At 42.7% G+C, this 22,451-nt stretch overlaps 1 protein-coding gene across 4 annotated transcripts in view; it reads left to right on the top strand.

Annotated features, from left to right (window-relative positions):
- Nucleotides 1–1,804: 1,804 nt before the first annotated feature.
- The window catches only part of SHROOM1 (shroom family member 1), a 77,910-nt gene continuing 57,263 nt past the window's right edge, over nucleotides 1,805–22,451 (top strand). For 3 of the 4 annotated variants that reach the window (XM_090065060.1, XM_090065061.1, XM_090065063.1), the window contains exon 1: nucleotides 1,805–2,026. The gene's annotated coding sequence lies outside the window, so the exon portion shown is untranslated. Of the gene's footprint in view, nucleotides 2,027–3,927; nucleotides 4,041–22,451 lie in introns of those variants that run through there. The other variant, XM_090065062.1, reaches the window with a different exon arrangement.

Below are 22,451 nucleotides of genomic sequence, written 5' to 3'. Positions count from 1 at the left end.
GCCCCAAAGAGCTGGGTGGAGAGGCTGTGGCTCCTCCCACAGGGCCCACGGCAGCCACGGTTTGGGCCCGCCAGCCTGGCTGGCAGGGTGAGGGTATCTTTACCTGTGTTCCAGCTGGTGGTTCACAGTTTGCCAGGCCGGTCACTTCCAATCTGCGGTTTCCAGTCCACAATTGTGCCCCCCAAGACTCAGGAGGCACCAGTCACCCCTGCCCCATAACTTGGTGTCATCTGCAAACTTTGACATTATAATTAATTGTAATTATAATAGTGATTCTGCCATTGGCTTTGTGGTACAACTGCAGCCTGTGAGAGTAATGAAAACAGTCAGTGAAATCAGTCAATGCAGGAAAGTTGCCATAGCATCATTGCTAGCTTCCTTTAGGGTTAGGGACAGAAATTGCACATAAACCAGTTTAAGTCTTCAAAAATTGATTTAAACCTGTAACAAAGCTCACTGCACATAAACCAGTTTCAGATTGGCTGAAACTGGTTTAAGATAAACCTGGTTGAATGTAGTATCAGACTTAACTGATTTAGGTCAAACTGCTTTATGAAACTTCAGTCACAGACCCCTTTCTGGTTCAGGTTAAATCAGCGTATCCCCCGCATCCCAGTATAGACTATGTATTTACTTCCTCTTCCTGCTGCTCCTGAGGTATCTGGGATTTGCAGTCCAGACCCACAGCAGCAGGACTCTGTGGGTTGCTCATCACTTCCTCCTCCTGCTTCCAGGTGCCTTTGGGATCTGTAGTCCATAATCACAGCCAGTAGGACTCCTCAGGGTTGTTTCCTTCTGTTCAATATATACTCACTTCAGAGAAAGGACTATTCTTTTTCAAGCTTTTATGAATTCAATGCTGCTACTTTTTCCCAACCCACCCCCTCCTCAGCCTGGCAGTTGTTGCCCCACCCACCCAGGCAGACCCTCCAGCTAGCTCTGGGCTGGGACTTGGCCACACCCACTTTGGTTAAGCAGGGAGGGGAGAAAAGCCTTGGAGCTGGTGGGCTGGGAGATGCTCTGGTGCCTCCCAGCTTCTGGCTTGAGCCACTGAAAACACGTGCCTGCATTTCCTGATTCAAAAGTGAGTGTCTGCTCACTTATTGCTGGTTCAATCTCTGCAGCTTAGACTAACCTCCAAAGACTGAAATGATTCAGCCTCAGGCTTTTGACTGTCTGTACTTAGCCTAAAAGATAATAGGTGTTTCCACTTTAAAGGATGCAGTCCAGCAGATCAATAACTTATGGATTCTGGGGCTGTCTCTGTTTTAAACCTTAACTGACTATATTGCAAAGGGAAAGCAGGCTCTGGAACAAGATGCAAATTCAGGCTGCATTCTGTAAAGAAAATAATGCCCAAAGATGCTGGGGGTCCCCAATTGATCCCTAGTTCTGATCCAGTATTGCTACTGTCAGGGGTGTTCAGGTCTGAGACTTTTGGTCTGCATCCATCTCTCCACATTGAAGTACAGGAAAAAGAAATCGCATGAGGCTTTTTCTTTCTTGTGGAGTGAAGGTGTTATGAATGACAGTCCTAAATGCTGTTTCTCTGCCTTAAAGAGTTTAGCTACCAACTGAGCCTCGACTAGAACTGAAATTAGTGACATAAATTGCCTATTATTCTTTTGCCCAGAGTTGGCGGGTCTTTTTTTCCCCTCCTTTTGCATAAGGAGATCTAGGTCATGTTGAAATACTTCCACTGTGACGCCAGAGTTTCAGGTTCATTATTTTAACCCCACCTACCTTCATCTGATTGGATGGGCAGCTCTTCCAGTTACCTTTATGGTCAAAAAGTAGCCAGGGGAACTGTAGAAACTGAAAGAGTTTAGTCTGCCTCTGAGACTAGGGGAAATGTTTCTTTTAGCCTGCCTGTGTCTGTATGAAGGAATAATGGCAAGACGTTGCTACACTCTGCCACTGCAGGAGAAAGGGCTTTGTGTGCATTAGTTAGGCAAAGATAATCTCTTTCAAACAACTGGCCTTGGAAGCACGGTAGAAGGACGCTACATCAAATAGTGGGATGCAGGTAATTAAGTTTGTTTCTAGTGGGGGCTCCTGTTTTTTATCTTTGCAGTCATTGTTGACAAAGCTGGTGACTAGCTGAATATTCATGATGATGATCTATGTTACATAAATTATACTGATTTGTTCTAATTACTGTAAATGTGTGTGCCCATCTGGAGATAATTTTGCCTTTGAGAAGGTGAATGGAGATTTACAGAAGTAGATGAATTTAGGAATGTCGGGGGAGGCAAGGGAAGAGCATCTATGCAATGAAATAATTAAAAGTTCAGTGTTCCTTTACAATATCTGGGAAATGTGCAAAGCTACATTTTCAGCTTATCTATTGTATTTGGATTACTACAACAAGTTAATGGTGCAGAAATAATATAGTTCTTATCTGCTGTTTTGAACACCATAACTGAAACGCATAAACATATTTTTTTCTTGGTTTCCTGAACATTTTGTTTTTAATCAGTTTTATGGTCTTAATAAGTTACACTACTGCAAATGTTAGCAGACAGTATTACAGCAGAGAAGCTTTTAAAATATGACCTTATCTAATGTCATTATATTTTTAGAAGCAAAAAGGGTCCACTTATGGTTTAGAATGTACTGGATTTATACTTTTAAAAAGTATTTGGTAGGCAACGACATGCTTTAATTTGTATGTTCCCTTCAGAAGCTGATTGGAACCACTTTATTCATTTTAAAGGCCTAAGCTACATAATTATTTCCTGTAAACGTCACATGGGCAATAATTGCCTTGAAATTTCTGTTCCTATTGTACGGAGACCCATTGATAGATTTCTTCTTTCAGTAATAAAACTCTTTAGCATTACTTGATGTGAGAGAGCAAGCAATGCTGCTTTCAGCCAGTAACTATATCTTCACAAGAGTTAACCAAAAGAATCAGAATATAATTCTGGGTTATTCTGAATAAAAATGTCATATCTGTCTTAATACCAGTAGATTACATTTTGAATTTGTGGGAGTTTTTTTGGTTTATATGGCATGACATGGCTTTATATTTCGGTGAAAAGGCTTTTCATAAAACTGATCCTATTTACAAAAAGATAAGAAAACATGTAAAATTCACAATCTGACTTTGTTGTGACTATTTTGCAGTTTAATAGTGAGACTATTTTGTCTTTGATACTGTTAATATACAAGTGATGAAATTCAAAGGGTCAGAATCTGATATATTACTCGCATTGAATAGCACTGTAAATCTACAGATGGTACTGTTGAGCATCAGAATGTAACCCAGAAGAGATGGAATCATGGGGTGCACTGGCAATAATGCCTCTTATTGACACTTCCTTTAAAAACCTGGTTTTCACTTGCCAAAGTTTTCCTGCTTGCCTGAGGCTTTCCAATGCCAAGTGTCTGCCTCAGTCTGCATTTTTTGGAAGATTTCAGGCAAACTCTTTAGCCGTTTCTAAGACTGAGCCTTGGTGAAAAATAGATTGCTTTGCCTGTGTGAGATTCTGGAGACTTGCACAGTGCTGTTGCCCTCCTGGTTTGGAGGAGGGAATTGAACTTTGGAAAGGGGTGGCTTTTGTCTTTCGCACAACCCCATGCAATTTTAGTCAAGCTGTAAACCAGTGAAAACCTGCGGCTTCACATCTTAAGAGACACTGGCTCCAGCAGCTAAAAGCTCTGAAAATCCTGCCCACACTGAGCATACTCAAGCCGCATCATTCCCAGTGCTAACTGGACTGCACATGTGACATCCCCATAGAATGACTGAGCATGCCCCATCCCTTCCCAGCTCTAATGTGTTACCCAACTGCATCTATACCAGCCACAAGCTGAAAACCTCTTGAGTCAAGGGTTAAGGAGTAGAGTCAGACCCTCCCTGTTGCTTGCAGCTGCTCTGGGCTGGGTTAGGTAGAGAGCATACAATGGACTTGAGAGCAGGGAGTTTTTCCTCTGTTTTCAGTGGCCATCCCCTGGTTACCCAAGCAGTGTGGAGGCAGAACCCACCTGACTGGAATGCAAATAGGACTGGGAGGAGAGACAAAGACTGGGACCCGGTAAGGAAAGGAACAAGGAGCTAGTAGGCTTTATGGGGAAAACTGAAGGAGAGTAGCTGGGAACCTGGAATTGGATGGACAAAGACCTTCGAACTCAGAACTGGTATGGGAGTGATGGGTTCAGGATGAGAAGAACTGGGAATGCTTAGGCAAAAAGACTAGGACATGATAGCGTTGGGGGGCATTGGATTAGGAACTTGGCGGGGAAAGAGACTAGGCTGGGGCGGGGGGAAGAGGCTCAGATGAGGTGCTGGGTGAGGGGAAATGGGATAAGCAAAGCAGCGAGAATAGGACTGGGTGTGGGGAGGAAAACTGGGGCTTGGACAGGGTGACTAGAGAGGGAGGGTAGGACTTTTGATGAGGAGAGTGGGCTCAATATGAGAATCCTGCAGAAGGGAGGCTGGGAATTAGGAAGCCATGACAACGGATCTGGGTGAGGGAGAGACAGAGTTGGGACAAGGTCCTATGGGAAACGCAGTTTGTGAATATATAAAGGAAACCTAGAAACATGCTTCGTGCAAAACGAATATGACAGTATCTTTAACACGCGCTTACAAGGAAAAGGAGAAAAAACGTTTTAGAAATCTCCTGAACATCACGGAAACTGCTGCCTGGGAGTGCACATGAACTTGTATGATCTGTGATATCTGCATGATCGTGTAGCAGTACGTGTTGGCTAACCCGTCCTCATTTGAACTTTTTAATGAAGCAGGGTTAAGGTTGGAGCAGTTTTACTACACTTGCATCACTGCAGAATCATGCAGAAGAGACAGTTGCAGCATAACAGTTTATATCGGTATCTTTTAGAAAATGATGCAACTGTTACATTTCTTTGTACTTGGTCTTTCAGTTAACTAGTTTAATTTCTTTGGCCTTGTTATATCAGTTGCTCGAAGAATGTTCCAGGGTAGGCAAGGCTCAGATTTCAAATGTAAGGGTGGGGGCTTGTGGCAGGGAGCAAACAACTGTTGTTTGTTGGGGCGGTGGGTATTAAAACTTTTTAACTTTATGAAGGCATAAATCCAGTTGCGGGAGGGAGGATTCACTCACTAGCAGATTTTGCGCCAGAACCTCACTATAACTCTCTTGCTGTTAACTGAGCTAGGTCAGTTCATGGCAGTGGAAGATCTGGCCCTTTAAGTGCAAGGCCAAAATACCAGTTTCAGTGCCTAGAATTGATTACAGTAGCTATGCACCATACAATTAAGGAGCCCTACATTCTCTAGCTGTTGTTCTTTCAGTCTTCAGCACTCTTTGCTCTTTTTTCATCACCATTTACACCATGGAACCAGAGAAGCTTATTATAAATTTTGTTGAAAATCAGGAGAAATTAGTCTCAATGATATGGGAAAGATAAATTGCTTTGGATATTGTCTCTTCATTTCCTGCTGGCTGACTTTGCCTTTGATCCAAAGCTTGCTAAAGTCAATTGAAAGACTGCCATTGATTTCAATAGGCTCTGGATCAGGCCTAGGAAGGACAAGCATAATGCAAAGTTGAGTTTATTGTGACAAAAGACATTTATTTAAATAAAATCAATATTTATGTTTCAAGTTTTCATGGATGGCCTGGCCAGAAAATTTTCTGGAGGTCTGGACTATTCAGGAGTGTCAGCAGAGTGGCCCCTTTATAATCTCAAAGTAGTTGCAGTTTTGGGCACTGATTTTAATTCCAGATCTGACATCTGGGCAAGTCTCTGTTGGGTTAACCTGGAGGTTACACCTGGGTTCACTGGTGGTGGATCCAATTTACTGTTTGTCTCCAGTTCCAAGTTATCACTATTTTAAAATACAAAGCCAACTGACTTACAAATAGTAGTTAAACTAAATATTGTTTTATGTGATGCCCCTATTCAGTTCTGTGTACCATCTCAAGTGATCGAGCCAGACACTTGCTGGCTGCCACACAGACTGAGACCATATGTATGGTGTTATCACATAAATAGCTATTTTTCTCTTGTACGGTTTAACTGAGTGACATGCACGCCATTGTTGTACATCTGTTTTATTACATGAATTTGAAAGGTGAGCTTCTGTCTCCTCAAAGTACTGAAAGAACTAACCTTAAAGGCTGCAATGAAATTAAAAATGTAGCCACTAGACTGAAAGCCAGGAAATTGCATCTTTTCTGTAATAGTATTTTATGAAGGGGATTTGAACACACCTTGGGCACATCTTATAAAAACTTGCAAAATATCTCTCTATATCTATTATGACAGAACAAAATTATTAAGGTCAAAAAGTAAAGTCTTCTAGAGTTAAGAAGAGTCACAAGACTGTCTGTGCAAAGTTAAGTAGGCCTTGTTGAATCATAAAATCATAGAAACATAGAAAATTAGGTTTGAAAGGGACCTCAGGAGGTCATTTAGTTCAACCCCCTGCTCAAGGCAAGACCATCCCCAATTAGAGCATCCCAGCCAAAGCTTTGTCTAGCCGGGTTTTGAAAATCTCCAAGGATGGAGATTCCTACATAGATTTTTAGGATCGGAAGGGACTTCAGTAGATCATCGAGTCTGACCACCTGCCCTGCGGAGGAAAGAACGACCCCAGCCAGGTGCTTGTCTAGTCTCCTCTTAAAGACCTCCAAGGTAGGGGAGAGCACCACCTCCCCTGAAAGCCCATCCCAGATTCTGGTAACCCTTACCATAAAGAAGTTCTTCCTAATATCTAATTTAAATCTGCTCTGTCAGTTTGTGGTTGTTTCTGGTTACTCCAGGGGGTGCCTTGGTAAACAGAGTATTTCCTATTCCTTGCTGCCCCCCCAGACAAATTTGTAGATAGCCAGCAGATCAGCTCTCAGCCATGTCTCTGGGTAACCTGTTCCAGTGTTTTACTACCCTCCTAACAAGAACATTCTTCCTAATATCTAACCTAAACTTCCCTTGCTGCAACTTGAGACCATTACTCCTTGTTCTGTCATCTGCCACCACTGAGAACAGACCAGCTCCATCCTCTTTCGAACCCCCCTTCAGGTAGTTGAAGGCTGCTATTAAATCCTCCACCAGTGCTGAACAGAGGGGAATAATCACTTCCATTGACTTGCTGGCAACACACCTACCAGTGCAGCCCAGGATGCCATTAGCTTTCTTTGCAACATGCTGGCTCGTATTGTCACTGTAACCCCCAGGCTGTTTTCTGCAGATATGCTGCTTAACCAGTCAGTCCCCAGCCTGTACTGGTCCATGGGATTGTTCCATCCTTAGTGCAGGACTTTGCACTTGTCCTTGTTGAACCATTCGTAGTATAGTGTTGTTGAACCTTGTTGAACCACTGCAATATATTGCACTCTTGCAGTATTTTTTGATCGTCTCATTCTCCTTTCCTAGCCAGTCCTAGTCTTCAGGCTTCTAATTCCAGTCTTAATCTCCTTGGATGCTAGTCCTAGTTTTTTCCCTCCAATTCCTAGTTCTAGTGTCCTCTCTACCCCTTGTTCCTCATCCAATATACATCATTCTCTCTGTCTACATTTTTCCCAACTAGTTCCTTAATTTAGGAACCTCTCCCTAAAATGCTGATCCAACCCTAGCATCTCCTAAATCTGCCAAGTTTCTCATCCCAGTCCCTTTGCATTTTCGGTCTCAGCTTACCCCTGTTTCTCATTAGATCTGGTTATCAGGTCTCATCTCCTTGCCTAGACAGTCTCATTTCCTTCCAACTTCTCCTCTGATCAGTCTCACCCTCAAGTCACTACCTTCTACTTGTGATGTCCTCTGCCTTTTTTGTCTGAGCAAGGAGACAAAGACTAAAAGCTCGTCATAATCTGGGTTTCTGCCCCCACCCCCGTTTCCAGTCCTAGTCTCCATATAGATGGTCTTGTCCCAGTCTACTCCACCTGCCTCTTTCTGCCTTTTGTCCTTTCCACATCCAAATGAACTGGCATCCTCCTCCATGCTACCTGGGCCAAAAGCAGGCAGAGTTGAAAGCCCAAGCGAGACAGGTTCCTGAAATTCCATTTCAGTGCCCAGACCAGGGGTCAATGTGCAGCAACCCAGAGCTGGAATTCCAGGGACCGTTTCTCCCGGCTGTGGCTGCATTGTTGGAGGCTTTAGCTCTGTTGAGTATATGCAAGCTGTGACAATTCAAAGGCTTAGAACTAGGCCAAATTTGGACAGGTTTTCACAGGTGCAACCAAAGGCACATCCTTAACAGCAGCTGCTCTGTGCTGAATTCCTTGTTCCAAGGAACTGTTTGGATACTGTGACAAAGAAAAATTGCCAGAACAATGTACTTTTCCTAGCATTGCTCTTGGAAATAGCTAAAGCATTTTGGCTGAACATTCTCTCCCCCGAGATCAGTCTGACAGCACATCAGACAAAAGAAAATTCTAACCCAGGGGTTTTCAACCTTTTTGGATCATTGTACCCCCCCAGCGGGAGGGGGGTGGTGGTGCATGGCTGGACGTGGAGCGGCAGCCGCCGCCACATGCAAGCTTCCCCCATGTCCAGCTGGGTGGGTGGCGCCTGCGCAGCAGCGTGGGATAATGCGTGGTAGCACTCTGTCCCCACCTGCCTGCATGTACCCCCTAGGGTCTTCTCACATAACCTCAGGGGTAAGCGTATCTGACAACCCCTGTTCTAGCCCACTGGTTAATGTGTTTCAAAAGAAGCAACTGACTGCAGGGTTTTACAATGCGAACAGTATCAATATAGGCAGTGCTACCAGGCTAGCCTATAAAACATAATCCTGACCCTCCAGCACCCCATGGTGCATGTCACTGCAGCACAAGACTGTGCTATGGTAGGACATGCCTTGGTCAGTGTGTGCAAGCTTGTAGATCAGAAGAAGCTATAACTGTGTTAGTATAGCACTGTACTAGCCTGCATGCTCTGCTACAGTAATGTAGCCATACTGTTGTCTGGGAGCTAGCACACATAGATTTAGCATCACGTGTCTTGGCATAGCCCTGCCATGCATCATATAAACAACTGAAGGCCACAAATTAGCCCCATACCCTCCCCAAGTGCCACTTTGACCCCGTCCCCTGTCTAATCTGCTGCTTTCTTTTTGGCTTTCTGCCCAGTTTTCTGCTCTGCTATCTGCCAAATCTGCTGCTGTGCTCTGTGCCTGCCCTTACGTGTCCTGCAGGTTGGCCACCCTTGATACAGATGTTGCTTTCTGTGGTGTTATTCCAAGTGGAACAATCCATGATACAGACTTAGCATAATGTAATTATTTGATAGTGAATACCAGAGCACACATTTCTGTGTATGTTATATATGATTCTTTTCTCTAAGCGAGGGAGTGACCTGATCAGAAATTTCACCACACACCACGTTTTTTCAGTACATCTATTGAGAGGCTTTATACACGGGGCCAGAAATGGAGCCTGTGTCTATGCTCAAGCAGTCTGAAGGAGGGGCTTTTTGTTAATTTTCTTTGACACTAAATATAAAATACAGTATAACCTCATAAATCTGGCATGCCTGGGACCGGGTTTTTGATATCTGGATTTATGAGGTTATACTGTATAGGGATTCTTGTGAAGGCAGCAAACATCTCCAATTTGATGTACTGAAAAAGGCCATAAATATAAAATGGTCTCTTTCTAATCCTCAGCATATATGTAAAAGTTGTAAAATAAAGTCCTTACAGAATAGAGATGGAACCAAGTCAAAACATTCAGACAAGAAGCCTCTAGAGCCTCCAGAATATAGGGATGGAGCCAGGGTTTTGGTGGCTGTCCTTTTATGGTAGTACAGGGTTGATTTCTGAAAACAACAATTGTGTATATAACATGTACAGAAATATGTTAGTACAGGGCTAACTTCTGAAATAAAGATTTGGGTTTCTGACTGTTCTCAAGCTTTGGGAATGTGGGTGTTCATTTCAGATGCTTTGCTATCTAGGATGCTCTATGCAGGACAACCTACTTTTATATTGCATTTTGCTGAAAAACAGACAAAGACTTATTGCCTATTTGTACATTGTTGACACCCTCTTGTGCAGTACTCACTTGTGAAAACAACCCTACATTTTTCAAAACTGCTGTCTTCAGCTTTTCACATCTGCAAGCCTTTTAAGGAAACAATATTCCCAATACCCACTTGGTCTGATAAGGGGATTCATGCAGACGGTAATATGTAGTACCCACCCTACATTGGCATGCTCATACCATCAGCTATGTGATACCTCGAGAGAACACACACTGTCTACTATACTGCGTGCTGAATGAGAATTTCAAAGGCTAACAGCTCAACTTGCACCAGGAATGTTCCTTTCATTGAGTCCGAAAGGAGATCGTTCCTACTGATTCCCTGCAATAGCACTATGCACATGTTCCACATTACTGGGGGATTTATATGTTTAAGGGGCCTTTCAGTAAAGAGCAGATGAGCTCATGCTATTTATGTTTTTGTCTAATCCATATATCGTGTTGTCTTTCTTCTTACACCAAATGTTCACTTTGCACCTGTTCATACTTCTATCTTCACTCTTCCACCCCCCTCTGGTGCTGAAGAAGGCTATTTTATACACTTCAGAAGACAGTTTGGTTTCAAACAACAAGATCTCTTAATCAGAGGTTGGATGTCTCTTCTGTACTCTACACTTGATACCTACTTTAAAATTCATAGAATTAAAATGTAATTGTGGGCTACATTCTGAAAATAGATTAATTTTGCCCCCAACATATACATATTGCCAAAGGAGTCTGTATTTTGGATGTGAATATTCTGAAGAAAGACTTCTTTTCACTGGGCATCAGCTGGTTGGGAACTTTTTGGACTGGGGGACATGGTATGGTGAATGTTAGGGCATGTACCTTTACAGGCAACCCCTGCTTAGCGCTCCTAATTGGTTCCGGAAAAAACGAGCGCTAAGTGAAACAGCGTCAAGCAAACCCACTTCCCCATAGGATTTAATGTAAATAAAGAGAATTGGTTCTGCACCACCCGCCAACCCAAACCCGCACTCATGCAGCTCTGGCCTGGGCTCTGCCGGCCTTGGCCGGGCCGCTCCCAGCAAGGCACCACGCGGGCTGTGCCAGGGAAGGCATCAGCGCCTTCCAGCCTCATTGTTCCCCTGCCACGATGGCCCCTGCTGGCCTGCACCCGCCAGCCCCCAGTGCACCTGTGCACAGCCCCAGCCACCCTGCCCATGGGGCCTTAGTCAGGGCTCTGGCATGGGATAAGCAGTGGGGCCACCCACCTGCCCACATCCCTCTTTGCCCAGTGAGGTCTTCCTCCAGGGCACCTGGCCCAGGGATGAGCTGCCACCGCCAGATCGCTGCAGGCTTGAGGGTTGGGGAGCTCTGTGGGCTTGGCTTGCACTGGCTCAGGCTCTGCACTCCTGATGCCCTGCTGGCCCAGGTCCTGCATGCCCCTCACCTTCCCCTTCTTGCTGCTGCCACTGCTCCTCCCTGCCCGCTGGCTGCTCCAGCAGCACATGCTGGAGTGGACCCTGTGCTCCCGGGCCTCGCCAGCCTGGGCTCCAAGCTCATGGCCCCCACCTCCCCTTCTCGCTGCTACCATTCCTTCCCACCCGCTCCAGCACCACGTGCCAGAGCAGACTCCAGGCTCCTGCCACGCTTCCCTGGGCTCCCGCTGGCTGCCACTCACCACTTCCCTCGCTGCCACCGCCACTGCTTCTTCCCACGCCTGCGCTGAGCGTTATAGCGAAACTAGGTAGGTATTTTAAATGAGCGTTATAATGAAACCATGGTAAATGAAACCATGTTAAGTGAGGGTTGCCTGTATACTGTCTCAGAAAGCTTCCCTTACTCCTATAGAGTCCTGCAGCATGGACTCTCTGCCTGCTGCCAGGAGAGTTGAGATTGGGGTGCCTGCCTCCTATCATGGATCCTGACAACAGCCTGAGGTTTTGTGTTTTTGCTGTCTGCAAGTGCGTCTGCTCAGTTCCACTGATTTTGAAAGAAAAACCACCCCAAGCATTCACGTACTACGATGAAAAAAGACTAGATGGATAGAAGATCAAGAAAAACTCCTTTAACAACTGCTTCCCTTGTTAGGAGTCTCAGCTGAGAAAACAAAAATGGTGGGTCAGGTTGACTGATGTGTCCTCAACTCATCAGGTGGGTCAGGTTGAGTGATTTATATCTATTCCTTTTTTTTAAGAATAAATCTGAATCTCATGTATTCACCACAGACATGAAACCCTGAGTTTGAAACTGTAAATCCTTTGGTGCCTGAAACTAGGCCCAGGTATGATGGTAATTTAAATTAGGCACTTTGAAATGCTCACCAGTCCTTTCACACCTGCCCCCAGCTTCATGCTTTATGGGCCAGATTCTTTTCTACCTATCGGGCACCTGTTTGTTAGGTGCCTAAGTGGGTTTTTCTTCCATCCTGTTCAAGCCCCTGAAAATCTATTAATGCATCTACTTGTATAACACACTATCCCTGATGCTTAGGACCGAGCTACAACAAAGCAGAAAGGAGCAGGACCCACTTACCACTTAGATACTGGGAGATTTTCAAGGACTTGGGCAGGGTGAAATAAATTTGTGCTTAGGCATCTAAGTCCACTGAACTCACCTAGTGTGTTAGAACAGTGATGTTCAACTCATCTGGCCTGATCTGGAGCATGGGGTTGAGCTACTATGGGCCATAGGATTCCCTGTTAGTTCAGAAATATTGCAGCAGGAGGAACAGTGGTAGGGAGCCACAGGAATGAGTGCTGCCACCACTACCACCCACAGAAACTACCCAGAAGGCCTGTGCCTAGCTCTGTGCTGTCAGAGCTGTGCTGCTATCAGAACCTGAGGTAAGTAGTTTAAAGCTAGCTCAGATTCAGCTGTATAAGTTGTAGCCATTGCAGTGTAGACATACCCTTAGGCAAGTTTGAAAATGTCAACTTGCATGCTGTTTATTTCCCCTCTTATAACAATGCTGCATTTGCCAGGCAGTAAGAATACCCAGCCCATCACAGGGCAAGTATGCAAACCAATGCAACCTACTGCATGCTGGAATACAGTATCAATGCCGTGTTAGATTCAGTGCAATGTGGCAGTTATGGAAAATATATGCAGCACATTTTTTTTTTAAACCGTTAAAATACCAGGTGTTAGGAATATTCTTGTCCGTTAAGTATATAAAATACCAGGGCCTGCCCAGTTAAGCTGTGATTAGAGCATCATACTTCCATACAATAGATTCTGGTACGGTTTTTCAGTCTGGTTTTATGTTTTTTGGTATGGAGTCCTTTATACCCTTGACATTGTGTTATGGCTGAGGTAAGAACAACTTTAATAAGTTTTCAAAGGATCCCAATTGTGTCATGGCTAAAGACGGTCACTTGGATTTGGGAAGGAAGTTTTCCCTTTTATTTCCTCAAATTAGAGTATAAATTACTCTAATAAATTGAAACCCTAATCCCAAACCAGCTTCTCCTGTGGCTTTGATCCAGTATCAGAAATAATTTCTTTTTTGTGGCAGAGGAAGCATCATGAGGTCAGCTGGAGAGCTGAGGGGGGCTGTTTGTTCTTTGGTTTGAAATGTGACTTCAGTCAGTTTAACTATTTATGAAATTGTCAGTCTTGCAGGTGAGTTTTGCTAGGAAAAATATTTAGAACTACTGTAGATTAAAACCCGTTGGGTTAAGAGGGAGCGGTGTCTCCATTTTTATCTAAGAAACCATTCACTAGGACACAGAAGACCTGGCTTAATTCTTTCCTCTGCCTGAAGGGTTTTGAGTATCCTAATTGCATGGTCTCTGGTGTCTGAGGTGATCCCTCCTGCTGATGCTATTCTACCTTCATGGATAAATGAATTATTCATTGCACCAGAGACTGATTCAGCTAGCACTTGACATTCATTGGGCATGTCAATATGAGACGCTACTCTGCAGTCATTACTGAACATTATTTAGCAAGTACTAAATCATGTGCTGTAATGGGAGTTACTGTGCAGTAGCGCTGGTGAACATTTTTTAGGTGACACTACTGTGCAGTAGCCTAATAATACTGTATTAATGCTGTTTGTGCTGTGACACGCTACTACACAGTGTTATTAGGCTCCTGTGCAGTCAGAGTCTTGTGTAGATGTACCCACAGAGAAGGGAGAGACATTGGTTCAAATCCCTTCTCTACTTCTGACAGAGTAGCTTTGAACTTGAGTCTTCCATATCTCTCGCTACTACTATTTTTTACTACTCTCTCTCTGCCTCACTTAACGTGGATTAAGTAATAAGGGGAGAAGCCCTGTGTGACAGACAGCAGGAAGCCTAGACCTTCGACTACCTAATAGTATGGTGGTTAAGTCTCTCACTGGAAATTTAGAAGATGTGAGTTCAAATCTCTTTATGTAGCAAAGGGAATTGAACCCTGGCTGAACATCCTAAGCACTGGGCTCTTGGATGCAAGGTGAGAGTAAGAGTAATGCCTTCTCATCTGACAGCCTTGTGAATTTTTCCTTCCTTTTATTACATGTGCCATTAACAAAATGTTTCCTTGCTGTTCAAACTGATGAGATTCCATTTGAGATGAAATATGACACCTAAGTTTTTCTTTTTGTTGAAAAATAGCAAAAAAAAAAAATGATTTCTGTTCAATCTGAATTGACCTTTTTATTCTATTGATTCAATGGCTAAACTGAAAATATCAGTTATTTGCATAGTTCTGACAGCTTGACCTAAGAAAGAAGAAATCTTTCACATCCCTAATTTGTGCAAGATTTTTCTAGTTTCAGGCCACAATGTCACGAGAACATTTTGCAAGATTTTGAATTAAATGAGCTGTTTTAACAAGAGAATGTTATTTTCTCTACAAATAGCATCTGCTACTTAGATAGCTCAGCTACCATTCCTGCTATGTGGTATTTTCCAGCAGGGGCTGAGGAATTGCACAGACAGATGCAGAGACATAATCAAGCCTAGAATTACATGGATGAGAATTATTCAATGATGTATCTATTCCTCTGCTGCCTGTCCTCTTGCACCAGCTGTTCTAATTTCCCAAATGGCAAACCTCCTGCAACAGAATGTGGAGGACATATGGAAGGAAGCCTTTCCACAAACATGGGATTATAATTAGGCACGTAAATCCATATTAAGGCATTTAATAATGGCCTGATTTTTCACAAGTGATTCAGTAGTATTTCTGTAGTAGATGTGGTTTCCTGGTCCTTCTGAAAACACTCAATTCAGGTAACTAAATATGCAGATTTGTGCTCTTTCATTTAAACTGAGACTATCTTAATAAAACAATACAGCAGGGTAACTAACCTACCTTATGAGGAGGGACTGTACTTTGGTGAACATATCATGGAAGTAGGAAGCAGAAGACATGTCTGTTCCCAGATTTGCTCCTGACTTACTGCAAGAACTTGCGCAAACCATAGCTCTGAACTGTCCATGCACCTGAAATGTACTGTTTAACTGAAGAGTATCATTGTCACCTTTTATAGCCATTGGCAAAAGATTTTGCTGCATCTGTGAACAGATATCCTCATCATGGTTTCCTTTTTTATTTTTCATATAGCCCGTCTCTTCCATGTAGACGTATCGCAGATGTTTTTTTAGGTGTACCTTACAAATGTTGCTTGGAATGTATTACTCATAAATCAGAAATAGTTTTCAAGTAAATCTGATCATATCTTTCTTGTGTTATCAACAAATGAGAAAAATCCATTTCAAGGTTAGCCGGACCAGTTTATTGGTAGCAATCAGTCATGAGATTGAAGTAATAGTTTAATTTCCCCCTCTTTCCTACAGAAATGGTATTGTTCCCTTTCTTGTTAATATAGTATCAGCCCTATTATGCTATCAGACTAAAAATACAGTGAACCATCTGTAAGACTGTAGATTTCTGACATGAGAAAAAAGTCCATAACAGTCATATTCTTAGGCCTCCTATTGTTCCATTTGCTCCTTATTGTTTAACAAATTCCTGCTCATGAATTATCACTCCTAAGGCCTGGTCTTCTGTTTCTTCCACACTTAAAATCTTACTGTCCATGTGAATTTGCGTTGTGCAAAAATTTTAGGTTCAGATCCTTGGCTGGCAGTGCAATTCTTAGTAAGTAAAAAAGTAATTCTTAGGAAAATATAAATCTTAAATACGTAAAATCCTATTTGAAAGGTTGAAGTTGCAAAGATGAAAAGGAAGGAATTTAATGGATGTATATATTATTCTGTCATTCCGATGCATTCTGAAGTTCAGAGAGACTCCAGACTTTAAATGATTAACTGGCATTTCCAGACTACCAGCCAAATGAAAGTTTAGCAGAACACGAAGATACGTCTGCCGTCCTCAAAAGATTAATGAGCCAGACATGCTTTTGAAACCTCTGAAATTAATTTTGGAGTTTGCTTATTAAAATAATATTTCTTTTACTAGACAAAATATATATGCTTGTAGTGCTTTTGCAGTAGTTTCAAGAAGGATTTAAAAAGCTACATTCCATAGATACTGAGCCAGATCCTGCTATCTTTATGCAGCCAAAACTCCCACTGAAGTCAGGGGAAGCCCCAAGAAAAACATAGGTAAAGGAAAAACCATCTGGTATCAATCAGCACCCGGGGCTAAAGTAAATGGACCAGTCCTTCAGCTATGGTAATTAGTGTAAGTATTGGCCCACTGGAATTTCTGCCTGTGAAAGAAGTGGCCTTGTTTGCGTCAGCGGGTCTCCTAGCCGCACAGGGCTAGCTTGTTTGTTTATTCGTTCGAGTGGTGAAAAGTTCCTCGTCCTGGTTTTGGAACTCAATAATGTAATGCTGCTTTCCTTTCTTATGCCTAATGGGCGTATTATTTATTTAGACTCCCTGTAATAAAGACACCATTGTGCAGAGTGTTGTGAGAGAAAGCAGAGCCGGGCTCTGTCTTTGCTGTGTAACTGTATCAACACACCAACAGAAGCCTTTATTTATTTATTTATTTTTTGTGGCCCACAAAGAAGAGCATGCATACCTGATGACAAAAGCACATGGCAGCTGTTGTTATTGCTCTTCAGGTGGGTGCTTGTCTCCCGGGAACCAGAACATCTTTCTCTCTCTTTTTGCTTGCTACACTTTTTATGGTGCCTGGAAAAAAAAGGCCACATCCAGACAATCATGACTGTGCAGTATGTGGCACTGCAAACACATCTGCGGCACCACGTACCTCACATTCAGTTGTCCTCCGTGCCGAAAAGTAGCAGTACATCACTACTGTTTTTGGTTTTTGGTTTTTGGTTTTTTTAACCCCTGGATATCCAGAGGTCAAAAAACCCACAGAAATGAAAGGTGGAGCAGCACACATGGGACAGCGTGCGCTACTCAAAACCTGGCTGGCCAGAGCAGGATCACTACTGCTGCAGCCCCAGGAGGCCCTCAGGATCCCAGGTAAAGGTGCTGGGTCCATCCCAGTGCTGAGCCCAGCCTCCCCTGCCCCACTGGGGTAACTAGCTGCACACCGGAGGGCACATGGCACAGGCATTCCCTGGCGTCAGACACAGCTAGCGGCAGCACAAGGTGTGCTGTTGCTGCTAGGTGTCACTGGGGAACCAAATGTCCACACACTTGTGGATGTGGCCATAGATCTGAGTTTCCTGGAGTCCGTGTTTTATTAAAATTTTGCACTAGCATTTCTTATCAGTACTTCACTGCAGCTATGATTCTTGATTTGGTCTTCTGAATGCAATAACAATTCCCATTTGGGTCCCAGCCCATATATTAATGATCTGTAGAAGAAATGAAAGAGAACAACAGAAATTAAGGCACTGGCAGTTTCCCAAAACTGGATGGTTGTTTTGTCTATGCTTTTTACCTAAGAATAGCACAAACCTCCTTCACTGTAACATATTTCTATAGAAGTCAATGGGAGGTTGTTTTTTTACTTGAGTGTTTTTAAATGAATGGGGCCTGCACTGGACCTTAAGGTGCATTTTAAATTGGTAGTCTCAATATAATTGTTGGTGCATAAATGATCACATCACAACTCCTGGTACCTTCAGTACATCTCATACGATTGTACTGGAGAGATCAGGAATTAGAGGGGACCATGGATTCATCTGTGTTTAATAGCTGATCTTATTTTTATCCTTGAGGGAAAGCACAGGTACAAGGCCACAAGTGTAGCTACATTGACTTCAGTCTAATGTGAATGTAAATTGATGTAGCTACATTGAGGTCAGCTCTGCCCTTTTACATTAGCTGAGGATTGACACACACAGGGTCTAAAGGTTTCCATCCAGTTACAAAGGGACAGATTTTCACAGGTCTTGTATTACTACAATTTTGCAAGTAAAATACTGCTCTCAGTGTGGCTTTGGTGCATAAATAAAATATACTTGTATAAACTACATTGGTCCTTTATTCAGCCCGTGAGGTTTGCATGTGTAAACTCCATTGTTTTGTGTTTGCAGTTATATATGTGTACATGATGGCACACAGAGCTTCTCCTGAAAGTGTTGGCTCTGGAAGGGCAGAAATGCATGACTCTTAGTGAGAAAAATCTCTCTTTTTCTGTCAGCTCATTACCCAATAGCATCAGCTTGGTCTCTTGGTCCATGTGTAGATGAAACAAGGGGCATGTGTACAAGATACTTTAAAGCAGGCTAAATGCTTTTGCACCACTTTAATGGTGTCAGTGTTTGCATGTGTCAGCGGCGTATTGCACATTAAATACAGCTGCTGTAGCAAATTCGGCAGCATAATGCACCTTAAATGACTTGGGGCACAGTTTGCTGCCCCTACAGCTGCAGAGCAAAGCACAGGGCTCCATGCCGCTCACGTGCTGTGCAGAAAGCCCTGGAGGCAGCCTGGCAGAAGCCTGGGAAGGTAGGCTCCGCCCAAGAAAAGTGGCAACCTGATTTAAATTCCCACCCCCCCCAGCCTGCCTGCCTGAGCTGTGTGGGGGCCCAGTGCTTCCCTCCGCAGCTGCGGTGTCCCCCGGGACTGCTGTCACATAATGATAGCTCTGCTGGATAGACTTGTCAAATGTAGAAGGACACATACCTACAGAATGCCTCATCTTTTGAAGTTCTGTGCTGCAAAATGAAGAACGTCATGTGAGACGCTGGGAACTGTGAAAGTGGGGAAAATTAAAGTATCTAAAAATTGCAACAAATAATTAGAGCAACCACAATCTGTAATTTCAAAGCCATCTGGGCAGCTCAAAACCCTTCATTCAGGCACTTTTCTGACTCTATGCCCGTGGCATTATGAAGGATAAACTTATCCTCACCCAATCCAAATACTGTTGCATGTATGCAGAGTCTACATACAGACGTGTAAATAATGTTTAATGGAATGGGGCACTTTCTCCCTACAGCTGTTTAGTTGTATCCACAGTTATATATCCACTGAGTCACCATTTAAGCAGGTTATACAAATTATTATTTTGAGCATCCTTCATAAACCAGTCCATCCCATCTGTGTTTTCTGAATTTCCTTTAAATTGTTGGCATCTTTCTTGTAGCATGGCTGTCAGAACTGTATATTCTTCTGTAGTAGTGTTCTTACTAGGTGCAAGTCCGATTTGCCAAATTGTATTAGTTCTGTTGGCTGCAATGCTGGGAAATCACAGGAATCCAACACATTCTGAACTTGAACAGATTCAGAGTTAGATGCTCTGAGACGCAATTTAATACATTTTCTTAATCTTCTAATTCCCTGATGAATTAAACAAATGACTTTTTGTGACATCCTTAAACTTCATAAAATACTCTATCACAGCTCTTTTCTCTAATCTGCACTATTCACAATTGCATACTTATTTCCTGAATTATAAGTAGTGAAATAAAGCACTCCAGTTATAATCTTTTTACTTCTTGTAACTGCTAAGGTTTAGCTGCAGGGCCACTGTTCAAATATCAGACACGGTTCTTATAACTTACATATGAGCAGCCCATTTAGGTGAAATCATTCAAGTATGAGTGAGCTTGGATCTCTGATTTCAGTGGTACTGAAACTGTATGTGCTTAGATGGAAACATGGGAAACTTGTTTGATTATAATTTATTTAATTTTCTACTGGGACTTTGAAATATGACTTGATTGTTCACACTTAAAGATCCATGAACAACTTTAATACCAGAAAACTATTTAAATGACTCAAGGAATTAGGCAGCAGGTAAAAGCGTTCATGTTTTGGAATAATAAACCAATGCCGCATTTTTTAAAATGGGATGCTTTCAGATAATCTGCTTTTAAAAGAATGTGAATAGGAATCGGAGACAAAGAAAAAATATTTACAGACTTTTAGAAAATCATTAATATTCTGTTCTATTCAACATAGGTTCCTTCCCCACATTTATTATCATAAGGCTTGGGAAGCATTTTGCTTTGGGAAGGCTTTATAAAAGTGCATGTTGCTGTATGTTTATATTGGAGAAGGCAACCCAGAGAAGTGCACCTTTACGTTTGGACTGATCCTTCCTATCTGAGGGAGTTCATTCAAAAGAATCTGACTGAACTGTAGGAAATCTCTCTCTTACGAGCAAGTTCTATTCTTGTAGAGAACCACAAAGCCAGAGGAGAGGGATTTTTGACACTGGTCTTCGTCCTGGGGCTTTAGGTGACCTTCTGGGACAGAACAGGTGACAGATTAGTTTTTCTATACATCTCAAACTCCAAGCTTGTACACTCAGTGACACACATGTGCATGGATAATTCTGATCTAAGATGAGCCATCTATGCACGGGGTTAGTAAAGGAAAGCAGCATTGTCTACTGGAAGTCAAAACATGTTTTTATTTCCAGCTTTGATTTGCTCTGACCTTTTCTTGTTTTTGCTCTTTGCTTTGTCTCTTTAGACCTTAAGCCACTCAGGGGTAGGGAGCGTCTCTGTGTTTGTGCAGAGGGTAGCAAATGGGCCCCAATCTCAACTGAGGCAGGTATGCACTAGTCCAGTATCAGTCTCTCTGCTTTCACTTTAGTTAACGTGGTGGAGTAGAATTTTGTATGTGTTTGAATATATCTTATTGGGGACAAATTCTGAAACACTCACTCGCCCAGCTTCGCCATTGGAGTTTTGTCTGGGGAAAGCATGAATAAAGACGGCGTGAATAAGGACCTTTGGCTCATGATGTTTTTGCAAATCTTGGTATAACAACTGAGACTTAACATTGCCTTTTATCTACAAGATCCTTTAATAACACTAATTAATAGAAAATGTTGAATGAATTTGCCATATTCCTGCCCTAAAACTGTGATGAAGTAGTAAGAAAAGTAAGTGTGTCTGTGTTATCAGTGTTTCAATCCTCTGCCCTACTAACTAGGTCGTGAACTCTATAAGTGACATCTGTCACAAGCAATTGTTTCCTGGCAGTAGGGTTCTGCTCCTGCCAGGCTGTTACTATTTGGATGGTCTTGAAAAAACAAGGAAATAATTTTTATTTTTACTTTGTATTTATTTCATCGCTGACCCCGTTCTTTAAACCAGTATTTTAAATAGCCATATGCAACCCAGTGATGCCAACTAATGAAAATGGCATTTTAGGGTAACATCTACCCTGACAGATTGAAGGCTTTCATGAGAAACATTTGGTGTTTTGTGTCTGTTGTATTTCACTTTTTTTGATTTCCACTTTCTTGAGCATACATTAAAAAAGGCTGCACTGCTAGGCATTCATAAAATTATAAGTGCAATGGGAAAAGGAAGGATCTTAAAGAGAGTGTTTACTGGATTATTTTTTCCATTTATTTTGCCAGTATCTTCTTGTTAAGTTCTTTACCTTTTCATTGAATAACTGACATAACAGACAAGGCAGATGTGCTTTTCACTGTATCCTGAATTTAAAAGTTGCTTCATAATGCTGGCTTTAATGGAAACCATCCAGTTGGTTGCATTTAGAGCTGAAGAAGAAGACAACTCCCAGCATTCTGGGGAGTTGCTGTGACAATGCTTATCTGATCTATCTAGATGGGGGGTGGCCAACCTGCGGCTCCACATGTGGCTCTTCAGAAGTTAATATACGTCTCCTTGAACCTTTGCACAAGCACACGGTGACCAGCTTCCAAATAGGCCACGGTTCCAGCTTCCAGGAGTCAAAGAGACAGATATTAACTTCTGAAGAGCTGCAAGTGGCGGAGACGCAGGTTGGCTACCCGATGTAGAACTAAGCAGAGGTAACCTCTATAGAGAAAGTAAAGTAGTATTATTATATAAAGTGCTAATGGACTCTAGGTATATCACTGTCACATGTTCTGTATGTTTCTACAAATGACGGTGAGTGTTACTAGGAGTTCCATGTATGCAGTGTGAGCACAGCATGCATAACAGTGGAGTGTAGTTCAAACAGATCTATGCTGTAGACTGGAAAGGCAGGGTGTGGTCTGGACTAGTAATTGGTATTTTCCTACTGCCGTCCCGCCTTGTGCTGTGATTCTATTAGAGTTCACAAATTAAGCATGCATTCAGGACCAGATTAATGCCTAGGCAAACTAGGCACATGCCTAGGGCTGTAAGGGAAGAAGGGGCCCAGTTGTACGTATTTTACATATTATAATTATTGAGTGAAAAATAGGAATATAAAAAAT

The sequence above is a fragment of the Crocodylus siamensis genome, chromosome 10 (genome assembly GCF_052110815.1).
Source record: "Crocodylus siamensis isolate JL-2025a chromosome 10, ASM5211081v1, whole genome shotgun sequence".
NCBI classification, from domain to species: Eukaryota; Metazoa; Chordata; order Crocodylia; family Crocodylidae; genus Crocodylus; species Crocodylus siamensis.
This window is presented reverse-complemented; position numbering and strand designations above follow the sequence as displayed.